Genomic DNA, 18,775 nt, shown 5'->3' on the forward strand with positions numbered 1-18,775 from the left:
TTTCAAAACCAAGCTAATATGTGTGTATCTTTTATTCACGGATCCACATTAATTCATGGAGTTCCTGGACAGGTGGGGTAGGGGTACACTGGGAATCTACACTACAGTCAAATACATGAGGTGAGGAGTTTACAGTCACTTCTAAAATTTGCGTGCAAACGGCCAATGGATACTTTTTAAAATGTTCAACATCCTTAGCCATCAATGAAACATAAAATTACTCTAAGGTTCCATCAGAAATGCAAATGACAGCAAACACTGGAGAGAGTATAAAGAAAGAGGAACCCTTCCTTACCCATTGGTGTTAGAAGTATAAGCTGGTGCCATCACTATGGAAACCAGGGTGAAGGTTCTTCAGTGAGCTAAAAATAACATTTTCACAAAGAACTATGGCACCCTCAGTATCTATCCAAAAGACTAATTCCTTACAGAGTTATTTGCTCATCCATGTTTATGGGTGCTTTATTAGCAATAGTACAAGTAGAGTCAATCTAGATGGATGTAAACATGGTAAATGAACATAGTGGGATTTTCTTTATCTGTAAAGAAAAATAAATTATGGAATATACAGGAAAGTGGATGGATCTAGAAAATATTATATTAAGGTCAATAACAGGCTCAGAACAACAAACACTGAATGTTTTCTCTCATAAAGGGCTATGCTGTGAGGTAGGAGAATATGATCAAGAATTAAAATGTTTTGATATATAATCAAATGCTCCAATTAATCATGATTTTTTTTTAGAATTTTAAGTGTAATATAGTTAACATTTACTGAGATTTAAGTAATGTATTATTTTCTGATGAGATTATTTTTCCCAATGTCATGACCCTTTTTCTGTCTTCTCGGCAATCTCCCTTTTCCTATTCTCATGTAGATCTGCGTATATAAAATTTAGAAGTTTAAACTTTTCGATGATGTATTTGTATCTAAAATATAAACACACGCATTTATAAATGAAAGAAGAAAGAAGACCTGAAACTTAGAAAGCATGAGAAGACATAGATTAAACACATCAAGCTTTAGGCATAGATGAGTATGTTCTAAACAGGACTGGAATAGCATGGGAAATACTCATAAAAACTGGCAAATGTGATTACCTGAAATTAACAATTTTTCTTTTAACAAAATTAACAAATTTTCTTTTTTTAGAGAAAAAGAAAGAATCACCAGAATGGAAAGACATCCCTCAAAATTGAAAAAGTATCAGTGCTAATTGTCTCCACCAGATGATTAGTATCTAGTACATACCAAGGGTCAAATACCTAAAATCAAGTGATTCCATCAATAAATTGGCTGATGAGTTGAAAGGACAGTTCTCAAAAGGAGAAAAATCAAGGAGTAATAATTACTTGCACAAAGTGTTCAGTATCTTTTTTTTATAAGGAAAACAAATTTATAATTACCTTGCTATTCCATCTCATCCTAGGTAAATGTACATGATTAAGAAAATAAAAAATAACAAATGCTGGTATATAAGTGGTTTAAAAGCATCTCTTCTGGGATGTATGCCTGTACATCCCTGTGGAAATTCAATGTAGAGTTTCTACTTAAAAGTGGAAACAGAACAACCAGAAGACATAGCTATAGCACACTTGACTGTATACTCAAAAGAATCCAGATTTTCAAGTATCACTACAATGATACTTGAAATTATTTTTTTCATCTGTGAAGAAAATGAAATCCTGTTATTTGTAGGAAAATAGATGTCAGTGGAAATCATTGCATTAAGTAAATAAGTCAAATTCAGGAAAAAATATCTTTTTTTCTTTCCTTTTTTTCTTTCTTTTATTTCTTATCTTTTTTTTTCTCATTTCTGGAACCTGTAAGTACCCATGCTTACTTGCTGGGCCAAGGTTAGCTGATATGGCAGTGAGAAATTAAATCAGGATAATTGGAGAGGCCATAGAAAGACTGAAGTTGTGTCAATTTTACTGAGACAGATTTTTTTATACCATTGTCAGAAACAGAATATAATGGCAATTGCCAGGATCAAAACGATTGTAATTGGAAGGATGCAATGATGTTAGCAAGCCATGCAGGGTACATAAGATTAATGTCTAAGACCAATTGTCTTGTTAAGTTTCCCGGGGTCCTTAACTTCCAAGCGAACATACAGAGAAACACAAATTGGCCTGAAAGCTTTACTGCCTGAGAAAGTGCACTGCTCTCTCAGAAAGTGAAAATCACACAGTACCCTAGGAGCCATGGACTCTAACTTTAAAACATATGATGTATGTCCCTCAAGGCAGCTAGGCCAGGCCAACTCCATGGTTTCCTGAAGGAACCTAGATTTAAAATCCTATAAGTGTATGTGTTTGTATTTGGAAATGTATTAGAAGATTAAAGAAGTGGTAAGAAGATCATTAAATGGGAGGAAGAAATCTTAAATAAAGTCAGAATTACAGAGGGCAAAATCTAGGCGTGTAATGAGGAAGGCATGAGGATATTAGGATACAGGGAACCAACATGACAAAATGTGATACGTGTATGTGTGGGAGTTTATTTCTGCCTTTTCATAAAACCTCATTCCAAACACAATAATAGGAGATCAGGATCCCAAATATAAACTCTGGGCACAAGCATCCAGACTACAGACTCCCAGACTGGCAAATGCTCTGCTTTTGCAGATTGGTTGCACCTCCATATCATGTAGACTTCAGCCCAGGACCTGTGCTGGCAGATCAGCTTCTACATGGAACGTTGATGGTTTTAGGAGTGAAGGAAGCATATTCACTGAGAATCCATGCAGTGTTTGCCTGCCATTTGCACTTACGTTTTGTTTACAAAGAAAATTACTTGCCTAAGGCAGACATAAATGGAATGAGGAAGTAGAATTTTCTTTCAAGTTGGAATGATTGCGTATGCAGGTAAAAATAGCACTTGCTTGTGTAATATATTGACATTTTCAACTTTCAAACCAAGATTTCAAATTCCTAATATTCATTTCATTTTTGTTGTACTGTAGTATATTTCCTTGTTGATTTTTTTCTATCTATGTCCCTTGGTGAAACCGTTATACAGTTTTCCTTTTCTATCAGGAAAGAATACAGCTTAGCAGAATTGCCTGAACTATTCTGTTTCTGAAAGGTTTGTTTAAGTCTATGTGATGGCTTCCCTTCACAAGATAATTAAGGCCTGTTTCCTTTTATAAGGAATTTTAAAATGTTTTCATTCAATTCATCCTTATGGGATATTTATGTTTTCTAGAGGTTTTGTTTTAATCATTTTAATTATTATTATTCCTAGAAATTTATTTTCATAGCAACATACACTGTAATATTTTTAGTGCTTATCAGCACCATTTCTGCATTTAGCATAATCTCAGTTTGAACTCATAGCATTGATTATTCTCTTTTAGCTTGATTATTTTCATTAGAGCTTTAAGCTTTTACTTTCCTTTTAAAACACAACTTATCATCCCACTTCCTTTTGATTTTTTACCCTTTTATTACTTTCTTCTCTTATAACCATAGCTAGTCTGTTTCTGTGGGATGCTTTTACATTCAAATGCTTCACCTAGTACAATTTTAGCAATTGTTGTCTTCTTACAATTAAATACAATTTTTCCATTGCCAATTTATTTGTAGCACAGACATTTTTGATATTTTGATATTTTGGTAGTTGTAATTTGAGTATTTAAGTGTGACTTGTGTTCACTTAAGGCAATGATTCTTGGCTTTATAATGCTGTGGCCCTTAAATGTAGTTTCTAATGTCTTGGTAATGTCCAACCATAAATTTATTTCATTGCTGCTTCATAAATGTAATTTTCTACTATTTTCAATTATAACATATAAATACCTGATATTCAAGATATCTGATATGTCACATCAAAAGGGCTACTTCTCATTTGACAGCTGCTTAGTATGTTTAATGGTATTAAATATATTGGATCTTTATTTTTTTTGCTATTGTTATTTATGTGGAATTTAATTCTATAGTACTTGCCCTCATCAATATAGAGTCTATAGCAAGAACTGTGTACATGGAGAAACCACAAACAGACTGAGCTCTCTATATAGTTTTTGCTTATATAAATTTACAGTTATAATCTAGATAGAGTAAAAAAAAACAATAATAACTAACATTAAAATACAACTAACTAACTGGGCATGATGCTACACAGATATGAGAGGCAAAGAAAAGATCTTATGCATTTGAAGCCAGTCTGGTCTACACAGTGAGTTTCAGACCAGTCAAAGAGACACAGTGAGACCCAGTATGAATAAATAAATGCATAAATTAATAAATACCTCTATCTTAAAAAGTTCTGTTTATTGTATTATACTTTATTCTTCTAAGTAAAAAAAAAAAAGGCATAACATCTATGAGGAAAGAAAGTATTATGGATGATGAGCCATGGTGACATATCATTAGCTTTCTGTAGTGATACCAGAATAGCAAATCTGATGCTGAAGAAAGCTACTAAACAACTAATGGGAGGGTAGTGTATTGTCCTGTCCTGTCTGGCAGGGCATTAAACAGGGTCCGATGAGATCACCTAAGAGAGAATGAGGAAAAACCGGTGAACACAAAGGAACACAGCTTGTCTATAGGCTGATCAAACTGTAATTTTTACTTTTTTACACACAGGTTATATACACAAAAAGGCAGGATGTGGGGAAAGGGATGATGCAGGAGCATAGGTGTTCAGGGGGAGTACAGCTATTTTCCAGCACAGAGTGTCAGCTGGGTGAAGGTCCAGGGGACAGATCACTATGACTCGGCCTATGACTCACTTGTCCTTATCTAAGTTGTTACTATCCACCAAGGCTACCTATCTACAAGGTCTGTGACTAGTCTGGTAATTTTCCACCAAAGCTGCTTGTTTACAATAGCTTCTAGTCATCTGTTTCAGTGTTTTTCCACAGAGACCCAAGACTTTGTGTTAGCAGGCATGTATGTCAGGCCTATTGCTGATTTTAGGCCCATGGCTGATTTTAGGCCTTCAGTGTATAAGCAGGGCTGCTCCTGACAGTGTATAATACTTGAATGCTGTGGCAGCAAATAATGCATGGATGCTGTGGAAAACACAGTATTTCTGACTGTGAGTAAGGTAGAGTAGAAAGAAAGGTATCCCTCTATTCAGAGTTTGATGGAAATGAAAAATAATGCATAATTTCTCAAATTTCCACTAATGACTTTTAACTACTGAAATCCTGTAGAGTGATATTGACTAAGGTAGCATTGTTGTACTATGGCCATACAAAAATCATGGTTTAATACTAATACAAGATATTAAGTGTCAGAACTTTGTCTGTACTTTAGTGGATTCCCTTTGGGAAAAGATTTGTGTGAGCTGAGGTTTTCTTATATTGATATTACATTCATATATTTATATATAGCTTATATTGTATTCACATGTTTTATAAGTTATTTAACAGATGTTCCTACCAACATGAAGTTAATTATACTTATCAGTTTATATATGATATCACTTTGTGTGGATTTTGATTTATTAGTAATTATGTTAGAATTGTCATATATAATGAAAAATATACTAATTTATCTTTCTAATTATACATCTTCTTGTATACAATTAATTTTAATTTTACCATGTCAAAAACTTCTAATACTTTTTTACCCATACATTTTAAAGTCCATGTTACCAGCAGAATAACATGGTATGTGTGCATGCATTTAGACATCTCACACACCCTGAGCTACATTTTTTTTCAGTACTTTTGATTTTTGAGAACTTATCTCAGTTTCTTAAAATATTTTACAAACAGAGCCTAAACTTACTTTTGACATGAATGCTATGTTACAAAATTTCTAGGGAGAGTTATTCATCCTTATGGGATATTTATGTTTTCTAGTGGTTTTGTTTTAAACATTTTAATTGTTATGTTACTAAATTAGTATGTTACTAAATCTATAATATTTGTTTTAAAGTAAAAGCTTACACATGGTCAGTAGCAGTGAGTGAACAACTTTGCAAGCCTCCTGGATCCTCCACTGTTCTAAGTGCTTACTTAGAATATATTATCACATTCAGACTTAAAGAAAACTGAATATGTAGAAAGTATTTTCACATTGTTCAAATGAGACATTGAGAAATTAAGTTATCCTATATCAGAACTCAATCCATTAGAAGCTAGTAGGCAAAATTTTCCAGGACCCATATTCTTCACAATTCACAAGTCAATGTAAAATCTTTTTAATCCTAATATCCAGGCCATGGTTCCTATATGTAGAAAAAACTATCTAGACAAGTTGAAGAATGAATAGTCTACATGAAAATACATGCAAGAAAATTCAAACTGACTTTATATGGTACATTTGATCTTTATAAAACGTTCTTGCTCAATGTCAAATGCTGTGAATAATTATGTATTCATTTGTGTGTTCACTAAACCCTGAGCAAACTGAAGCACAAGTGATTTACTTACAAACCAACTATATGCAGTTAAAATATTTTTTCTCTTTTATGCTTAATCCTCAATCTCCTGGGTGCAGGTGCTAAATGTGGGCAACATCTCACCCAGCAAAATGTATGTGTTCCTTCTCTCTGTGTGGGAGTGGGATTGGTTGCATGTGTGCATGGATGAGCATAAGTGTGAAGACTCAATATTAACATCAATTGTCATCTGGATTTGTCCTCTACATTCTATTTTTTGATGTAGTGTTCGTTGTCTCAGCTGGTGCAATGGTCACCAAGTCCCGAGGATATTGCTGTCACCATTTTTTGAGGACTAGGATTACAGGCTAATGCTACAGTATCCAGAGTTTGACAGGTTTGTTTGGCATCAAATTTAGGCCTGTGTTCTTGTGGAGAAAGTTCTTTACAAAAGGAACCTCCTCCCCAGACCTCCAAAGTGTATGTTTTTCAATGAGGAAAGATAAAATCTGATTTACTTATAGATTTGATTTTTCATTATGTTTAAGCCACAAAGAACACTTTGTACATCTACCATATATAAAGTAGATAAGGATTTGCCAAAAAGATGATAGTAACAGGAAACAAGGCAAAGGCATATAAAATCAATGAACTGGATGATCTTTGAAACTCTACTGTGAATTGGTCACTAGTTAGCTGTATATGACCATCTACTGGACATATAGTGTTTCAGATACTTGGAATTAAAATTTTCCCATGTAAAACACAAGGAACATGTATAGAATTATTCACTGATGTTCTTTATTTCCTCAAAAGCATTCTAATGAAAAATAGAATAATCAGAATTAGCTATTAATGTGCATTCAGGGGAAGCATTTAATGTGCAATTCAGTGAGGATCAGGGATCTTTAAGGAAAATCATGCCTGAGTTCTAAGTATGAGGAAACATAAGCAATAGATATCAGCTACTTACTTGCCTCATGACATCCTTCTCTGCATGTGAAAGACTTTGAGTCTATGTTTATAATGTGATTTGTTCATTACAGGTATTCTGATGGATCATGTCATACAGGTGGACACTGAGGTAGAATAATAAGCAGTTTCTCCATACCGTCTCTCACATTCTAATTAGATAACTGTCCTTACAGCAAACCATCTCATCTTTCTAAATGCAAAGCTACATGAGAAGAAAATATCTACTTTCATAAGCAAATATTATATGCAAGATGATCTTGGAAAGATTTTTCAACAATATTGCTTAGTTCTGCCTCAGTGAATAACTTGTTTCTTTTTTTCAATTTTTTATTTGATATTTTATCTATTTACATTTCAGATGTTATCCCCTTTTGCCATTTCCCCTCATTAGAACCCACTATCCCATCCCTATTTCTCCCTTTTTGCTTTTATACCATTTAAATTACATGCAAGTACTAAGGTCAGTTCTAGGTTGAGGAACTAGCAATAGAGTAGATGCAAATAGTCAAGGAACAAGCAAGACAATAAACCCAGATAGTCAAAGAACAAACAGAACAATAAACAGAGTCCCGTGATCACTCCTATGATCACTATTTCTAAGGACTTATCAGGATGACCAAAATATCTGAGCCTACTTCCCTGTCCTAGTTCAAAGTAATTGTCATGCCTGAAGCCTACTTCATTGTTCTAGCTTAAGACTTAGATTCCTGCCTGTAATTACTTTTTTGTTCTAGCCTAAGATTTAGATTCTTGCCAGAAATTATTTCTTTGTTCTAGCTTAGGATTTATATCCCTGCCTGAAATCATTTCTTTGTTCTAGTCTAATGTCAGATTCCTGACTGTAGTCCATTTCCTTGTCTTTGACCAATGTCAGATTCCTGCCAGGCAATCCCCAAAGCTCTCCACATCTCCCCCCTTTTTTATTGCATCAACCAGACTAAGCCTGTCTTAGGTGATTCTGACAAGAATGCCTTCCTTACCCATTGTGGAATATGCATTATCAAAAGCAATGCACTTATGTCTTAGGTTGGTAAGGTTCTGTGCAGAATTTACCTGTCCTTGGCTTGCCAGCCTGTTAAATTAATAACAATATCTGGGGTCCATTTTCAGTTTCAAACCATGTATGTTGGCTGCCAACATGTTGATGTTGTTAAAGAGAAGCTTTAACATGATGGGTAGGAAGAAAATTATTACTAGGACAAAAAGGGCTAGCACGATAAAGCTATATATGCCATTCCTGAGGTTTGAACAAAATGGAAATACTGACCACAAGCCATGGATAATTTTATCTGCATTATCTACAGCATCAAAGCACAGCAGAACAGCATTCTTTAAATTCATAATCTTACTATGCAAAGTTAAAACATCCAGAGAGGTGTTAGAATTATGTCAAATACCCTAAAAGTGTCTTTAAACTTTTATCTAATTATAATGACTATCATTGTAAATTTTAGAAGTAACACAACTCTAATGGTATTTATCATGACACTTGAGATAGCTCCTAACTCTTAAACCCTGAACCTCCATCTGATATTTTAAGCATCAGTCCATTGTTCTAAACACCTATATAAAATCTCTTTTATACTCAACACATTAGTAACTTTTTTTTTGCTAAATGATTAACAAAAGTAGCTGTCTCAACTTCTTGTGTCTAAGCTATTGCAAAAGCAGTGGTGCTACCAATTAATGTAATTAAAGTTGTTATATCAGCAATAATCAAGTACATTACCCTAGAGAAAACACAAAAATCCCTTAAAAATACTAGAAAACACAACCAAACAGGTGAAGGAATTGAACAAAACAATCCAGGACATAAAAATGAAAGTATAAACAATAAAGAAATCTCAAAGGGAGACCACCCTGGAGACAGAAGACCTAGGAAAGAGATCAGGAATCACAGATGCAAGCATCACCAACAGAGTACAACAACTAGAAGAGAAAATCTCAGGTGCAGAAGAAACTGTAGAAAACATTGACACAGCTATCAAAGAAAATGCAAAGTGCAAAAAGCTCCTAACCCAAAACATCCAGGAAATCTAGGACACAATGAGAAGACCAAATCTAAGGATAGTAAGTACAGAAGATAGTGAAGATTCCCACCTTAAAGTGCCAGTAAATATCTTCAACAAAATTATAGAAGAAAACTTCCCTAACCTAAAGAGATGCCCATGAACATACAAGAAGTCTATAGAACTCCAAATAGGCTAGACCAGAAAAGAAATATCTCCCATCTCATAATAATCAAAACACCAAATGCACAAAACAAAGAAAGAATATTAAAAGCAGTAAGGTAAAAAGGTCAAGTAACATATAAATACAGATCTATCAGAATTACACCAGACATCTCACCAGGAACTATAAAAGCCAGAAGATCCTGGACAAATGTCATACAGACCCTAAGAGAACACAAATGCCAGCCCAGACTACTATACCCAGCAAAACTCTCAATTACTGTAACTTGTTTCTTAAAAGAGGAACTTTTTATTCTTGGATCACCCATTATTTTCCCTACAAAATTCCTTACCCTTGACTCTTTTCTAACTTCTTCTTGGGAAGGTATATTTTTGCAGTTAACAGGACTTAAGTCTTTTGATGACAACCGCAAGCTCTCTTACTTTCTTTTGTACTATATGTTGTTAATATTCTTTCAGTTATCTTTCGTTTTGCCTAAAACTGCTGACGGATAGTAGTATCTATACAAATTTTTATGCAAGCACTAATGTCAAATCTGAAGATTCAGCTTATAACTTCATATAAAACCCAAACATAAGATCACACTAAGGAAAAGTAAAAAAGAAACTGCCCTGACATTTGTTTTGGGATCCCTATTTGGAGTTATTTTGGTGCATGCTGGTAATCCCAGCATTTGGGGGCATGGATGTGATGGTTAAGAACTGGAGGCCAGCATGGCCGCATAATAAGACCATATCAAAAAGGATTGTGCATGTAGCCAACCTCTATCTGTTTGGGTTTAAAGCTCACTTCAAGAGATGGAACTCATATCCTACACTGCTAGAACAAAAGCATAAGAATAGATTATTCATGGGCCCAGGATAAAACCAGATACTATTTATTGTTCTGCTAAAGGAATATAGTAATAAAATGATGCCCAGGGGCCATTTTGTTGTACTCATAGATTGATGTCTTGCTCAGTCATTATCAGATAAGCTTCTTCCTGTAGTAGATGGGAATAAATATAGAGACTCAAAACTAGACAATGTAGAAGTGTGAGTCCTTGAAACACGCAGCCCTAAATGAGATGTCCCCATTAAATCTCTGCCTTCAGCCCTCAGGGAACTCTGTAGAAGTGGAGGCAGAAAGAATCTAAGAGCCAGAGGGGATGGAAGACATGAATGAAGCCATGCCTACAGACACAACAGGGCTATGCATATATGAACTCACAGATACTGTGGCAACATGTACAGGAACTGAATTAAGTCTGAGCCAGGTCAAGTACCATGACTGAGAAGGAAAGTGGACAAGAGTACCCATCCCTACTTCAGAAGCTATATGTCCAAATAATAATCATCCTCAAAGAAAAATGAGTTTCGTTTTATGGAGTATCACTGAGTATGCAAACCATAGTCCAGTCCAGGCTTCATGATCAGTAGTAGATAGCCATCACAAAATAGATTGAATGGTATTTTTAAAGTTTTTTGTTTATTTGTTCTGTTCAGTTTTGGTTTGATTTGGTGTTTTGTTTGATTGTTTCTTTTTTTTTCATAATGCTTTGTCTGGGCTCTTTAAAAAAACCTTTCAGGTCTTTCACTTATATCTTTTTGTCTTTTCTAGTTCTGTGTTTGTAAGGGATTTCTGTGTGTGCAAATGTCTGTATTTCTGTGTCTATATGCTTTTCATATGCTTTTTCTTGGCACTTTTTTCATGTTTGTCTGTTTTGTCCTATTCTGTTTCCTGTTCTTAAGGTTTATTTTTTATTATGTCTTTAGGTGCTGTTTGTTTTCTAACAAGAGAGAGAAAGAAGGAGTAGATTTGGGAGGAGGTGTAGAGGACCTTAGAAGCATTAGGGAAGGAGAACCATAATTAGAAGAAATTGTATAAAAAACTATTCTCAATAAAATATATAAATTAATAGAATGACTTTGGATCAATCTTCAGGTCGGTGCTAATCTTTTCTCTTGTACAATGTACACATTAATACATGCCTTTGATAACTTTATAACCTACTCACTGTGTGTGTTTGTCTGTATGTGTGTTTGTGTATAGTGTTTGTGTGTGTCTGTGTGTGTGTTGAAAGCATAAGGAATTTGCCTCCTTTTTTTTTTTTGAATCAAGATGAGGATTTGCTGTCTTTCTGGGGAACATGTCTCCAATAAGCACTCCTGAAACTGCACTTTTGTTAGAATGTGTAAGTTTATTCTCCTTTGGATGGAAGGATTCTCTTTAATTTTTCCCATTAGTGCCACACATGGGCTCACAGATATCTCCCTCACATTTAACATGGCACTCTCATTTCCTGTAACGATGTCATTATTACCTGGGTGACTACCTTACAAATCCACTGTGTAGGCACAATTGTGTTAGCATGAATTGTGTTAGTTCAATACATCCTTAGCTATTTGATCATTTTCCTTTTAGGGCTAAGTGTTCTACAGAGAAGGTAATGATAAAAATGAAAACATTGAAATGAATTTAGAACATAGTTATGATTCCCCAGAACATTGGTTTAATATAAGAATTTGGTTCTATGTTTTCCCACTGCACTTAGAGATGTTATAAAGAATGCATTTTTTCAAATTGTTACTACCATTATTACTATTACTGAGTTGAGAAAATTGAAAATATAAGAAGAACTAGTTTAAATAATGCATGTACCTTATGAAATTTTAAATCTGTCTACTGGATGATGAACACTAATTAAAGTCACATATATACCTGAAGCTCGTTGCCAACTTCTAAATGGAGCACGATACTGAGTAAGTAAACATAGGACAGTGCTGTGTATTGAGAGCATAGAGTCCTACAGAGAATGGGATATCTCCTCATGGAAGTAAAGAGAGTGAGGTCACTGTTACAGTTTCCAGCTGTCAGTCAGATGCTCATTGAGAAATAAATATGGCCACAGTGCCTCACAAACTCTCAGAGGCAGTGTCTTATTTTACGATAGTTAGAAAAGTTCTTATATCTGTACCATATTTACTACTAATGAATGTAGTAAAGATATTTTATTTTTAGGTAAGTAAAAAATACCAGGGAAATCACATAAAGTAAGGAGAAATAGCAAAACAGCTGCTGATTAAATTATTAAGTTAAATTAAACGATGTCCATATAATTCCTTAACTATTCAGCTGCCAATATGATTTTTTTCCTGGATGCAGTCTCTATTAGTTTAAAATGATAGATAGAGCAAAAATGATAATATTTTATTTTAGATGCACTTGACTTTTTTTTCAAAATAGAACAATTAGAACACACTATAATGAAATAGAGATTTGATGACCTCTTTTCAATGTTCACATAATATATCAACATGGATAAATAAGAGAGGACTCACACTTCTTTCTGTATTAACTTTACATAGACCACACATGTTAATAAGATAAGCAAACAGCAAGAATTTCTAGAAAAACAGAAAAAGAAAAATGACTCACAACATTAGGTTAGACACTTTAAAGACAAGATGATGGACCTAATTTTTAGCTTTAGCTCTTCCTGACTATTGTAGATGAGCACACCTCTGAGGCAATCCATTTATGGCCTTCTTGCAGATAACCCTAGGGTTGGCATTTAGTAGGATAAAACTGGAAATTCTGTCTTGATTCAGGGACAGGGACACTAGGCAGTTGTATCTCTTTGTTATTAAATACAGAGGGGATACACCTGAGGGGATATCTGATATCTAATTTCATACATGAAAGCAGGATAAAGCCCTTCTAATACTGTGTTCAGTCTTTGTATTTTATTTACTACTTCTCTCTACCATCTACTTTGTCTTTCCTTAATGAGAATTCTAGTGGTAGGGTTTTATTGGGGAATCAATGTCTCTCTATCTGTGGAGTTGTCACATATAGTTGGCCAGTTACATTTGGCATAATAAGAAATTCCTCTATGAACTTGAGAATTTTATATATATATATATATATATATATAACACCAAAGTAATATATTCTTGACATTATGTATATGTATACATAAATATATATATAATATTCAGTATCAAAGAAATTCTCTACATAATTCCATAATCAAATAGAAATCTCTTTAAATTGCTAATCATTTAAATATCTCTATATGTAACAATATTTTTGAAAATTCTAGAATTTTAAAATTAATAATCATAAATAATGTTTATCTTATGATTTTAAACTGAGAGGAATTTTATGATAGAGAAAATGTAGAATAAAAGTTATTTTCATGAATATTTCAAAAACATTATTTATTCTAAATACAATGCATCTATGCTAAGAAATAAGCACATGACCCTCAGCCATATACCAACAATCACAGCTCAATTCTTTATTTGCTTTCATTAAAACAAAATGTCCTCTCAGTCTTTAGTGTAGTTGATATGTTCAGGAGAGAAATATTTTTGTTAAAAATAACAAAGTAGCATCACATTCTCTGCGTGTGATGGTTACCATATGACTAATATAATCACCACAATATCCTCAAGTGACTGATCTAATATAGTAATGAAAAAAACAGTCTGCAAGGACGCGTAATGAGACTTTTTCTCAACTCTACAGGAGTCCCATTGAAGTTTAACAGGCCTGATTTTTAAGAGAATAAATGTTTTTTCTTCTCTTGGGGGAGATAATAATTTGAATTTTATAATGAAGTAAATACCCATTAATACTTCCACAAGAATCAGTTTTACCTACAAAGACACAGAAACACACATACATGCACATACACACAAAGAGAGAGAGGGAAAGAGATAGAGGCAGAGACAGATATACACAGACATATACAGACGTATACACAGACACACAGAGACAGACACAACCTTTTAAAGATTTCAAAGTTTTCTGAGTACAATCATTTGAAAAGAAAATTTTTTTCTCATACATCTTTTTTTGGAGGACTTACAGAATTGCTTCCCCCACCCCATTCCATGCCCATCCAACTTTGTGTCTTTCTTTGAAAAACCTATCAAGTCCAATATGTATTGTCTATGCACTCTTGGATGTATGGCCATCCAATGTAATTTTATTGACCTACCAGTGGCCACATTCTTTTAAAAAGGCTGACTCTCCCTCTTTTAGTAGCTCTCAGTCTTCTAGTACCAGAGTTTATGTCTGCCTCCTTCTTCAAACTGAACTTTGTCTAACTTGAGCTTGTATACTTCTCATGAATGCTGCCTCAATTGCTGTGAGTTCTCATGGGCCACAGCCCCATTGTGTGTGGAAAATTCTCATTCCTTATAGTCATCCACCACCTCCACACTTAGCCAATCTTCCCCTCTGTTCACATTGATTCCTGAGACTTAGGAGAAGGAGTTGGATATTGATGACTTACTTACCATTCCCTAGTTTCTTCTTGGCAGTGGGTATCTATGTTAAGCACTATCTACTACAAAAAGAAGCTTCTCTGATACAGATTTAGAGATACTCTAATCTACAGGCATAATAAATCATAGGAATTGGTTTAATACTAGGTCTATTAAGCAGAGTAGTGGGAGTGGGTTCTTCCCTAGGGTGTATAACTTGTCTAGGTCTCACTCATGGTGTCACAACCACTATGAGTTCACATGTGCAACTACTCCTGACAACAGTGCCAGGTATAGGTGTCAACTTTAGGGAAGGATCTTAAATGCAAACAGCAGATGGTAATGCTCACAACATTTTGGCCATTAATCCACAAGGTGGTGGTAATTCTTGCAAGATCAGTCATAGATGTAGCACATGGTGTTCATGAATGGATAAGATTAGTAACTCTTTTGTTCCTTCAATAGTATGCACAGCACCTTCCAGCACTATGAAATCTAGGAGGGATGTAGTTACCAGGTCAATATCACCTTGCTTTCTTCAAAGTCTATGGCTGAGGCATTTGATGTGTTCTGCAATAGGGATTCACCCTCAAGTTCTAGTGAGTAATGAAAAGCATTGGCGGTAGATGGTAATAATTGGGGGTCTATGGGACCTCATTGGCCAACTCCAAAAACAACTCCTTCCTGTCACTTGACGTTTATTTGTTATTCTGAGAATTTCTTGAAGCTACTGAACCTCAAGACCAATTGACATTTTCTTGCAGTGAATGGCCTCAAGTAGACATAATTCTGATGCTGTGTCTGCTCCTCTAGTGCTGAAATTATAGGTATTCCTCAGCAAGTCAAACTAAAATGTTCTTAGTTCTTCTCAAGTACAGAGAAAGGTGAAATATTAAAACAAAAACCAAATCAAATACAGGAAAAGAAAAAATGAGTCAAGGATATTTATCTCAGAGCTGGCCTTTAGTAGTTCTCTGTGTCTGTAACTTACAAACCTTTTACAGTTGTGTGACTTTTCCTAGGCAAAAAAAATAAAATAAATAAATAAATAAATTCATCACTCCACATATAGGACTGATGGAAGACCCAAGAAACAATTCTACCCATGTTTACTGTGGTGATACAAGTGCACTGTTGCTACTTCCAAGAGTATGAGTGACTCTTAAAAAAGCTTCCTCATGAAAAACCACACCTCAAAATGGGTAAGATATATTATTTTATAAAATATACTATTTTTCAAGTAATATAAAGCTGAGAGTTTAATGTGTGCTTGCTAATAGAGTTCACTATAAACCATCTCTTAGATTTGGTATTTGAGTTTTACCAATTACTTCTTGACCTTCTAACAGTCAATGCAATATTACCCAAATGAGAAGCTTTACCTTGCCAGTCAGAGTAAAGTCACAGATACATGTAGAGCCAATATATTTTTGAGGTGATAATTTATCATAGATAATGGCAACCATTGTAAGGAAACTATGCATATATTTTTCATTAAATTTATCTCACATTTTATTGAATTCTAAGCTAGCAGTATATTTTTCATAATAATGTTGAATAACAGAAATAAAACTTGAGTCATGTTAATGTTTCAAGATGATTTTATATATATATATATATACATATATGATATATGTGCTTCTTCATATTTAACATATATTATTGTTATACAAATATATTTATAATAACTGATATATAGCTACTTATTGAGTTTATATAATATATAATATATTTACATACTATGTAATATATAGAATGCATTTGTATATGATTTTTGCAATTGGAGTCTGTAAAAATCTGTACTTTTATTTTCAATTGCAAAAATTTGCAACTCAACAGCATAAAACAAAAATTTCTTTCTTTTATATATACATTGAAAAGCTGAAGATGAAAATTTTTAATTTTCAAAATTAATTATCATCATGTACATGTGTCTGTGATTAAATATGACCATCAAACTGTATTAATAAGCTACAAATACTACTGGAAAGGTGTTACATTATTTAAAAGCACCTGCTGCAAATTCTGGTAGATTTCAGATCCCAGAACCTATCTCAGAGGGCTCAAAACTGCCTATATCTCATGCTCCAGGGGATTCAGTGCCTCTTCTAGTCTCATGGGCATATTCATATATAACATGCATACACATATACAGAAATAAAAATATTGCTTAAAATAGATAAATACAATTGTACATTTAATATTAATATACACTTAACAAACTTGTATTTTTCAAGTTATCTGCTACTGGTGTAATACCTACCTTGTGTCAGATCTTGCTTTTTCTGTATATGCATATTTCTTGATAGCTCCTACTGAATTTGAGACAGGTTGCTAGGCAGAGACTGATTGGTACCTGAATGATGGAGCTAATATGCAAATATAAACAAAATGAGGTGTGATTCAATTAAGATAGAAAAACATATTCATCAGCATAAAAGGCCTTTATTTTCCAAGCATTATAGTTTCTACATTTTCTTAAATTCGGGCAGGAAAGTACTTTTAGCTAATATCATCAAAGCATCGACTTTTATTTCTTTCCTCTCTGAATATACAATATATGTTTATTATATATAGACATATAGGCAGATGCTGTATATACATATTTATGTATGTGTACATAAATATACACAAAACACATAATGTATCACCGGGCCAACAGGCATCTATCCCTGAATGGTGAGGTAACATCTGGCCATAAAGTCAGTAATGTGTCTCCTGTTTTAACCAAAGGTCTCTGGGTCTGCATCGATTGTTGAATTTGCATGCATGTCTCACTGATCCATGCGGCTTCTTTACATAATTCTACATTTTTGAAACTGATAACCAAAAAAATAAATTGTTTATTTTAAAAATATATCTAAATAGTATATACATCTGCCAATCCGAAATCAAAGCTTCCGTTAAAACTTAACATGTGTAAGAAACAAATGTATCATGCCATTGTTGAGACATAGCAGGAGGATGGGGGACATTAAAAGGGACAAGTGGGGGTCGGGAGCTGCAGCACATTCAGTGTGACCCTGTCTAACCTGCATGGCTTTCCGTGCCCTGTGTACAGCGGGTATCAGATGTCAGCTCCCTGGTAGGATTACAATCGAGTTCTTTCAGAGCGAGCTGCGAGTAATTTATAGCACAGTTCTTTAATGTGAGAAATTCACGCTTGCTTGAGTTCTCCCCACTGTCCCAGCTTGTACACTTGGCAGAGGACCACAGCATCTCTCACTGTGTGCTGCTCCTGGGCAGGATACCAGTGAGACATCTCATGTCCTGCTGGTTTTCACCACCACTTAACCCTTGGGGGATTAGCAACCTTTCTGGGCCAAAGCCAAGCATATGGACAGCTTCATGCTGCTTTCTTCACCCTAAGGCTCTTCTCCCACTCTTTTCAGCTCTTAGTCAAAATATTAAAAGGAAGTGTGCACTATATGCTCATTGCCAAAGAGAGATTAAATATATGTATGTGCCTCTTGGTTTTAGAGACCCCAAATTTATTGCACGTCATTTATTTTTAGGTAACCTGACTTAGATATTTTGAGAAAACTAAATATTCCTTTTGCAAGGGGAGGGAGAAAATGCTCTCTCCATCAAGAATCTTGTCACCATCATCTTTGTTTGTCAGCTTTCCTCAGCTGAGAGTGGGAGTCTGAAGCCTTGGCTAGGTTTTTCTAAGTGATTTAGCTGTTTCTCTGCAATTTCTTAGCTTCATGTGGTTCCTTCCCACTAACTGGGTTTGCTTTTGTACTCTGAGTTTAGTACTTGAAGCTTTAATTTAGTGTATTAAGGCAGAGCACATAGGAGGAAAGCACACTTTCAAATCTTAAAATAAAACGATTTTCCTAACAGCAATGTGCATGGAAGTTCTTATGCTTCCTTTCTCTTTGATTGAGCAATTGAGTGCTTGTGAGGGTAGGTGGTATTTTTCTTAAAAAGAAATTGTCTCAATTAGCTCGCTCTCTCTCTCTCTCTCTCTCTCTCTCTCTCTCTCTCTCTCTCTCTCTCTCTCTCT

This window comes from Grammomys surdaster, unplaced genomic scaffold, assembly GCF_004785775.1.
Source record: "Grammomys surdaster isolate TR1022 unplaced genomic scaffold, NIH_TR_1.0 126039, whole genome shotgun sequence".
Taxonomy (NCBI): Eukaryota; Metazoa; Chordata; class Mammalia; order Rodentia; family Muridae; genus Grammomys; species Grammomys surdaster.